At 37.2% G+C, this 8443-nt stretch overlaps 1 pseudogene; it reads right to left on the bottom strand.

Annotated features, from left to right (window-relative positions):
• Positions 1-7394: 7394 nt before the first annotated feature.
• Positions 7395-8045, bottom strand: LOC117062964 (annotated as a pseudogene).
• Positions 8046-8443: the final 398 nt, after the last annotated feature.

The raw sequence follows: 8443 nt of genomic DNA, 5'->3' as shown, positions 1-8443 counted from the left end.
CGCAGTCTGCAAAGCACATGGCTCATGCAGTTGAGTTGTCCTGGGCTTAAAGCTGTCTTTTCCTTGCACAAATCTCATGACTTCAAACAACAAGTTCACTAAGCTATTTTGCTACTTGTTTATGTCTAAAATAAAAACGATAATTCTTACTTTGTGGTGTTCTTTGGGGAGATTGAATAAATGGTGTATATTAAAAGTTTGGTTCATGGTAAGTTGTCTTTCAATAAACAGTGTTATTATGGGGATAAATGGTAAATTCCATTCCTCCTAGAGCAGGGGTTATTTCGCCAAGGTCCGTCTGTATTTTCACTAAGCTCTAACTCAAATTTAACATTTCCCTCCATTTTGAATATAGGCAGAAAATTGCATCACATTTGGGAACAGTTTGGGCGTTCCAATGATGGGTTTGTGAAGTATTGCTTATATTTGGATTTACAGAGTATATACAATTCCTATCTCTCTTTGAACTATGGATATTCCATGTTCATGGGTAAGCATATTGTGGGCCTCAGGCCAAATCCAGTTCTCTATCTGTTTTTGTAAACATGGTGGTATTAACCTAGCCATCCCTCTTTGTTTACTATTGTCTAGGGCTGCTTTGGCTGATAAGGGTAAAGTTGAGTAGTTGCCACAAAGACTTTATGTCCTGTAAGCCTAAAATTTACTATTTATTCTTTTCAGGAAAAGTTTTCTAACCCCTGAAATGCAAAATGCACCAGTTGCTACCTAGGTCAGATCATTGCTGCTTAATACACAATTCTTTTTCGGGTAGGAGTCGACAGCAAACAAGACATTCAACATCAAGGCTCTATCATGAACCAGCTACTCTCTTAGGTACAGGAAATGCAAAAATGACCAACAACCCCTAAGGGCTTTCCAGTTGGTAGTGGACATAATAACAAAACAAGCAACTGCAATATACAACTGTGATGTAGATAATCATAGTTGTATCATAAGTACATGTGACAGTGGTTCCTTCTGAAGTCAAACTTTATGATTGACTTAATTAAACTGTGTTGTTACTAAGCAAGTAGTTCAGGAAATGTACCTTCTATGTTTTTGTCCTCAGAGAATTAACATTTTCTTGAGGAAGCTGAAATTATTAACTCATACTAGCAAGACTCATGGGCCAGTATTCACTCATTCATGCATTGCATGCAACATGGTGTATAGGTCATGAGAGACCATGGTCTGCAAGGGCAGTGTAGATGGTAGGGAGAGCACTGCAAAGATCTGGAACAACCTCATGGAAGAGGATTGGGACCAGAGTCAATCCTCATATGTCTTGGTTTCTGTATGTCACTATGGAGTTACTGCTTTATTGGTCTCAATCAATTTTTTATTGATGGCCTGATTTTGGAGGAAACAGAATTAACACTATATACAACAATATCGACTTTACAAGTAATTTCTTAAGAATTTGTTTCTTTATGACTGTATGATTTATTTACTTTGTTATAATCTTTTTCACAGGGAACATCTCCTGACCTTGACTTTAATCTTAAGAGACACTGAGTAACTTATTACAGCCTCATCAAAGAACAAAATTTATTGTTTAAGTCTGTGCTCTCCCTGTGCAGATCATTTATGATTTTATAGATATTTGTCATCTTACCTTTTTTCTTGTGGAAATAAACGAAGACCACTAACAGAAAATAAACAGAGGTGATTTATTCAAAGCTACCTGTTCCAGGGAGTTAGTTACTATTACTTGTTTTTTGCAGAAATGCAAAGTCAAGTACAAGTATAAAAGCTTTATAAGGTGATAAAAGAGAAGGCTTCCAGGATTGAAGGTTGTTGGCCTGTTGAAGGCTGTTGACCTGGGGAAGTTGGAGATGACCTAATCAGAAATGAGACATCCCTTGTGATTGATTTGGGAGCATACATGGCTTTCTTTTGTTGGCCCTGTGTTAGAAGTAAGAGGAAAAAGTAGGAGAGCTGCCAGTCATTGACCAAGTCCTGGTCACATGAGTTGATGGCGGCAGAGGTTGTGATTTGGCTCCCTGGACTGTTAGCTACAGATTGTAGTTCAGAATCGTAATGTCATACACAGTCTGACTGTTGTCCCTTTGTTTATTTTAGTCTCTTACTTGACAATCTGAGTAGTTTCACGTGTCTAGCCCATCCCATCTCCATGACCATTTCATTTGTTCTTGTTCTGATGATCTTCAGTTTTATTTTTTCTTGAACTTCAGGGGAAAGAGCTGGCCATCTATTACAGGCACAGATTTCGTCTACATTTATATATAGCACAGATGATCAAAATTTTTGTTTTGTTTGTTTTTTCTATATGAAGATGCTGTTTTACCTGTCCTACTGAAACACCATGTTTTGATGGATGTGTCGGCTTTTTAATTTAATTTAGTTTAAGTTTAGTTTTCCGTTTTAACATATAGGGTCTGTAGTGGCTCCCTCTGTTAGTCATGGTTCTCTAGAGGGACAGGACTAATAGGATAGATGTATATATGAAAGGGAGTTTACTAAGGAGTATTGACTCACGAGATCACAAGGTGCAGCCCCACAATAGGCCATCTGCAAGCTGAGGAGCAAGGAAGCCAGTTCAGTTCCCAAAACCTAAAAAGCAGGGAAGCTGGCGGTGTAGCCTTTAGTCTGTGGCTGAAGGCCTGACAGCCCTTGGCAAACCACTGGTGTAGGTCCAAGAGTCCAAAAGCTGAAGAACTAGGAGTCTGATGTTCAAGGGCAGGAAGCATCCAGCATGGGAGAAAGATGGAGGCCAGAAAAGTTAGATAGTCTAATCCTTCCACGTTCCTCTGCCTGCTTTTATTTTAGCCATGCTGGCAGCTGATTAAATGGTGCCGACCCAGATTGATGGTGGGTCTGCCTCTCTTAGTCCACTGACTCAAATGTTAATCTCTTTTGGCAACACCCTCACGGACACACAAACAGGAACAATACTTTGCATCTTTCAATCAAATCAAGTTAACACTCAATATTAACCATCACACTCCTCATTTTTATTTTGGGTTGAATAGGCAGCTAAAAACCTGTAGTCTAAGTAGAGGTGTTTTTTTTCTTTGTACACTTATAACTGGCAGAATAATCCTGGGCTATGCCTACTGCTTCCTCAACGGAGATGTCCCTGCTCCTGACCCTTTTGTTCCCAGGTCATTGTGTGCTTAGGGAAGACATTATTCCTCAGGTTCTGACTGATTGAGGTGGGCATCTCATCCAAGTGTAGGGGAGTCTACATGTTTGTAAGTGGTTTATACCAAGACCTGCTGGACCAATCTGAATCTTCTCTTGGAAATTTAAGATGAAAAATATGAAGAGATAGAAGAAGCGGGAATTGGGCTCTGAAACTAATAGGATGCTTCAAGAAAGACCATGAGGTGAAATATGAATCTAAGGAAGGTGAATTTAGGAGGAAACAAAAACTATGGCTAATCAGAAGCCATGATGTAGAGTGAACGTTTGGATAGAAATAGAAGAAGTCAGAGGGGAGGAAACAGTATAATTAAACTAAAGAAGCAGAAGCACAGAGGAACTGAGACACATACGGAGTAGAGGAAAACTCAGACTTTTGATGGCTTATAATCTTCTAGGATCTCACCGTTTTACATGTGTTATACTATAAAAATACATTTATTATCTGACTCCTCTGTAAGAATGCAAGATGATGACATAAAGGACTCCATCTGTCTGATTTTCCACTGTATCCCCAATGCCTGGCATATGGCAGATATTAACTAAATTTTTGTTAATTAGTATATATTGAATTAATAAATAAGGTTTATAATTTTATGATTCTATACAAGTTATTTGCATTGATTTGGAACTTTACTATTAGCAGATCTCAGTGGCTGGTACAGGCTACAAGTTTTTATTCTGTAATTTACAGATCATTGTTAAAAATATAGATAAGTTGGAATCCAATTACATGCCTTACTGAGCCCAGTATTTAACCTTTTTCATTGACAAATTGTGATTTTAGTAACTTTCTTGTCTTTGAATAATAAGGCAATATATGGGTTACCAAGGGGATATACATATTAAGTAGCCTTTCCCAAAACTTTCCTTTTGATAAATTAGTTTAAGTTTTTCTAAGAATAGATTTTTTAGATAGAATATTGAGAATGAAAGGTGTAATTATAAGAGGACTAGACAGAAAGCACTAATGATACCCAAAGCGTGTGATTCTACATATTAACATAATAATTTCAGAAGCTAAAAAATTAAATTCTATATTGAGTAAAGTAGAATACAAAAGTACAAATCAGACCATGAATATTGGCAAAATATAACACAACCTTGTTTAAGAAGAAACTCAAATTGTATGTGTCTTTGTGTGTGTGTCTGCACACAAAGCTGTAAAATCTGCATTATCTCACCTAAAATATTTTTGAAATTTATTTATTTTCATATAATTGTATTTTTTTACAATATGTGTAGTGTATAGTAAGTTAAGGGGAAAAAATGTAAACAAAATGAAAGTCATGGGGAAAATGGCATCTTGCTTCAGTCTTCAACTTAAAGTTACCGTTAATCGATTTATACCATTATGTCAAATTTTGGTCGTCCTTTCAGAATTTTAGACAAATGAAAAGGGACAAGGTAACACCAAAGAGTTAAGCACAGAAAGTGATATTGATTAAAAAGTTGAAAGTAAAATCTACCTTGACTAGAACTGAACATTCAGATCCCTCTCTCCAGAGGAAAATTTAATTCGAATCATAATGGTTCCTATTTTGACTAGTTCATACCATGTCAATTAGCCACTTATGACTTGAAAATACCTTTTCTCAGCTGCATTTGACTATCTAAAACCCTACTGAGCATGCTGTTTGGCATGTCTCACTGCTCTGAAATCATCATCTACTTTCTAAAAACCAGAAAATCAGTTTGCTTGTGATTTAAATTTCAAAAAATCGTTTGAGGAAAACACAAAAAGAATCAACTGTTTAAAGTCTTATCCTTTCTTCATTGTACAACAGCTACTTCTACCAAAAACAAGGAGTATGTGGATACTTTCTAAGAACTCAGAAATGAGAAAACCAATATCAGAAGTCTGGGTGCATGAATATATGTGCATACATATGTACAGACTTAATCTCTATAGCCCCCAAAACAGATTTTAACGGGTAATCCCAACGTTCTAATTCAGAAAGCAGAGATAAACAGTTTTGTTTCTAAATCAGTGGTATTACTAGATGAAATGTTTAGTAGAATATTGCACCTATAATTCAGCAGTCCTTTGATTATATCCCATTTAAAAAATCAAAATAATAAGCACATTCTTCTAACAGCAATGAATTCTCCCACTTTTTATTTATTTTGACATACTGATATTTCCATAAACTTGCAAGTGGAAGATAAGCTGTTCAATAAAAGCCGTCTTATATATATATAGTATACAGAAAATATTTTAAAAGTCTGTTTGTTTAACAGATTATTTTGGTACTAACAAAAAATTAAGATACAAAGAATTGGCTAGAAATGAAACCATCACTAAACCAAGACACACAGGGCTTTCCTGCACTTCATTTCAGGAAAAAGAATTCCAAGTAATTCTTACTGTGTTAGAAGAATAAAGTACATTTGTCCCAGTATACATTATTGCATTCCCTTAAAGCAGGGACTATTAAAAGTTTTTAAATTAGGCCGGGCGCGGTGGCTCAAACCTGTAATCCCAGCACTTTGGGAGGCCGAGACGGGCGGATCACGAGGTCAGGAGATCGAGACCATCCTGGCTAACACGGTGAAACCCCGTCTCTACTAAAAGAATACAAAAAAACTAGCCGGGCGAGGTAGTGGGCGCCTGTAGTCCCAGCTACTCGGGAGGCTGAGGCAGGAGAATGGCGTAAACCCGGGAGGCGGAGCTTGCAGTGAGCTGAGATCCGGCCACTGCACTCCAGCCTGGGTGGCAGAGCGAGACTCCGTCTCAAAAAAAAATAAAAATAAAAATAAAAAAAAATAAAAAAAAATAAAAGTTTTTAAATTAAACATTGTTCAGGCTTACTTCCGTCTGTACATTCCGGAATAATCGTATCACTGGTTACACACAATTCTCTCCTCATGCAAAAAACCCCCCTCCAAAACAACAACAACAAAAACCTCAGTTAGTTGTTTTCTTAAGTCAAAGCAAGTCAAACAAACTAATAATAGTAATTTAATTAGCAAGCTGTAAATCAGGGAGGTATAGAAATTCAGCAGTTAAACTATTTCCTGCCTACAGTACTGCCGTTACTCAATTTATTAGAAGAATTAATAGGCATTGATGGTCAAAATAAGAATTTCAATATTGCAGCAAATGACAGAGGAGTGAAAGAGTTCCTAATGTTGTTACAACGTTAATGATCCTTTAAAAGGTAAAGGATTGTGTGCATATGTGTGGAAAGGAGTAGGAAATAAAAGCAGGAGGTTAAGACAGGTATTTAAAGGGAATGCTGGGATAGCTACATTAGAATATTTATTTTAAAAAAAACTGCTCTGAAGTCTGCCCAGTCTACCAAAAACATAAAAAACAAAACAAAAACAAAAAACAGAGCCAACATTAGTGCAGGTTTAATCTGACAATTTATTTGTGGGGAGAAAAGCTAGTTGGATGAGAAAAAGTTCAGTCCTTTCCTTGCAAACACAAAGAAACTCAACAGGAATTTTAAAGATAGTAGGCCAGAAAATGTGACAGTAACTCTTATAATCCTTTTCAATTAAATAGACAAATGAAGTTGTAGACAAGTGTTAAAATACTATTCAGCCTGAATATTTATCAGTCTATATATCCTGTTGCTCAGTTGGTTTTTGATTAAAAAAACCCAACACGCTTTATAAGAGCTACCAGCACATTTAGAGTGATGAAAATAAATTAGTTCCTCTCCCCCTTAAAGATGCTGTTTAACCTCTAACGCATGAAAAGCTATATACTCTCTTATACATATTAACGAGTGTTTTTACATAAGTAATGCAGTTTTGGACTTATATATATATAGTATACAGAAAATATTTTAAAAGTCTGTTTGTATAACAGATTATTTTGGTACTAACAAAAAATTAAGATACAAAGAATTGGCTAGAAATGAAACCATCACTAAACTAAGACACACAGGGCTTTCCTGCACTTCATTTCAGGAAAAAGAATTCCAAGTAATTCTTACTGTGTTAGAAGAATAAAGTACATTTGTCCCAGTATACATTATTGCATTCCCTTAAAGCAGGGACTTTGATATTACACTGTATTTGTGGTAAAGTACTAGGCACAAGAATATATATCATTTAGGCATTTTCAGTCTAATCAGTCTCTAAGGTTATCATTTAATTCTTGGCAATATATAATAAGTGGTATGCATTTTGGTACCTAAGTCATGAATTGTGGAGAATAAGAAGCAATGCATTATAGTAACAGGGTTTATATCCAACAATTGCAGTGTTGAACAAATCTATGAACTTCACGATTTGTTTTGCTGTTGATCACTTGCAGCAGATCCTTAATTTGATTCTTTCGTATTCATGCTTTCTCTATCTGCAGTCCACAACATTTCTTCCCCTACCTCATCATCATGTAGGTCTTTTGAAAGACCTAGCTAGTTTGATATTGAGTCCTTCATTGTAGTGAAGCTTCCTTTTCATTTCAAATTGTCTTTTTTTCTCATTCTTTGGCTGAGAGGTCCTCCTCTCCGCTGCTTGCTTGTTCCCTGAACCCAATACTTTGGTTCCAAGCCTTCAGCAGCAGCTAATTTCTTAGCTAAGGTATCTGGTACCATGGTTTCAGTGGTTTCTGTATCACTACATGCATCTTCATCATCACCCATTGTACCATGGTAAGGAGTGCTTAGTTCATCTATTTTCATTAAACGATAGTCTTTGTCTGCTGGATGATATGTCGCCAGAATGTTCATTTTATCCGATTTCTGGCTTTTTTTACTCAGTTCTTTGTCGACACTTCCGCGGGGCTGTTCTGATGAGGCCACCATAGAGGAAATCCTGGATGTCTTGTTCTTCAGGATCCCCTTGATGGGCTGGTGCAAGGCTGCCATTGCCAGGCACGTGGGCTGTGGGCTTAGGGTCTGTGAAGAGAAGGGTTGAGCACTAGCAGAGACCTGCAAGCAGCTGTGGAGCCTGCTCAGGGCTAAAGCGGCCACACCTGCACCTGCTGTCTCAGAAACGGCTACCAGAGAGGTTGTCAGGACACAATGACCCTGATGCCAGAGCCAATGCTGAACTGTTGGTGGCTCCTCGCATGCCCTTAGCTGCTGGCACTTGACCCTTAGCCACCTGCACTTGACCCGTGGCTCACAGGGAGACACTGGCCAACAGATTTTAAAGGGTATCATCCTCAGAAAGGATGAGTTAAGTTGTGCTGCAGTAATAAGTAGCCCCAAATCAGCAATTTGCCACACATTTTCTTTTGTTTGTTTTTTTAATTACACTTTATTTCTCTCATGGCCAGCAGGAGGTTTGTTGCAGTTACTTAGGTATTCAGGCTGCA

Source organism: Trachypithecus francoisi, unplaced genomic scaffold (assembly GCF_009764315.1).
Source record: "Trachypithecus francoisi isolate TF-2019V2 unplaced genomic scaffold, Tfra_2.0 Lachesis_group17, whole genome shotgun sequence".
NCBI lineage: Eukaryota > Metazoa > Chordata > Mammalia > Primates > Cercopithecidae > Trachypithecus > Trachypithecus francoisi.
This window is presented reverse-complemented; position numbering and strand designations above follow the sequence as displayed.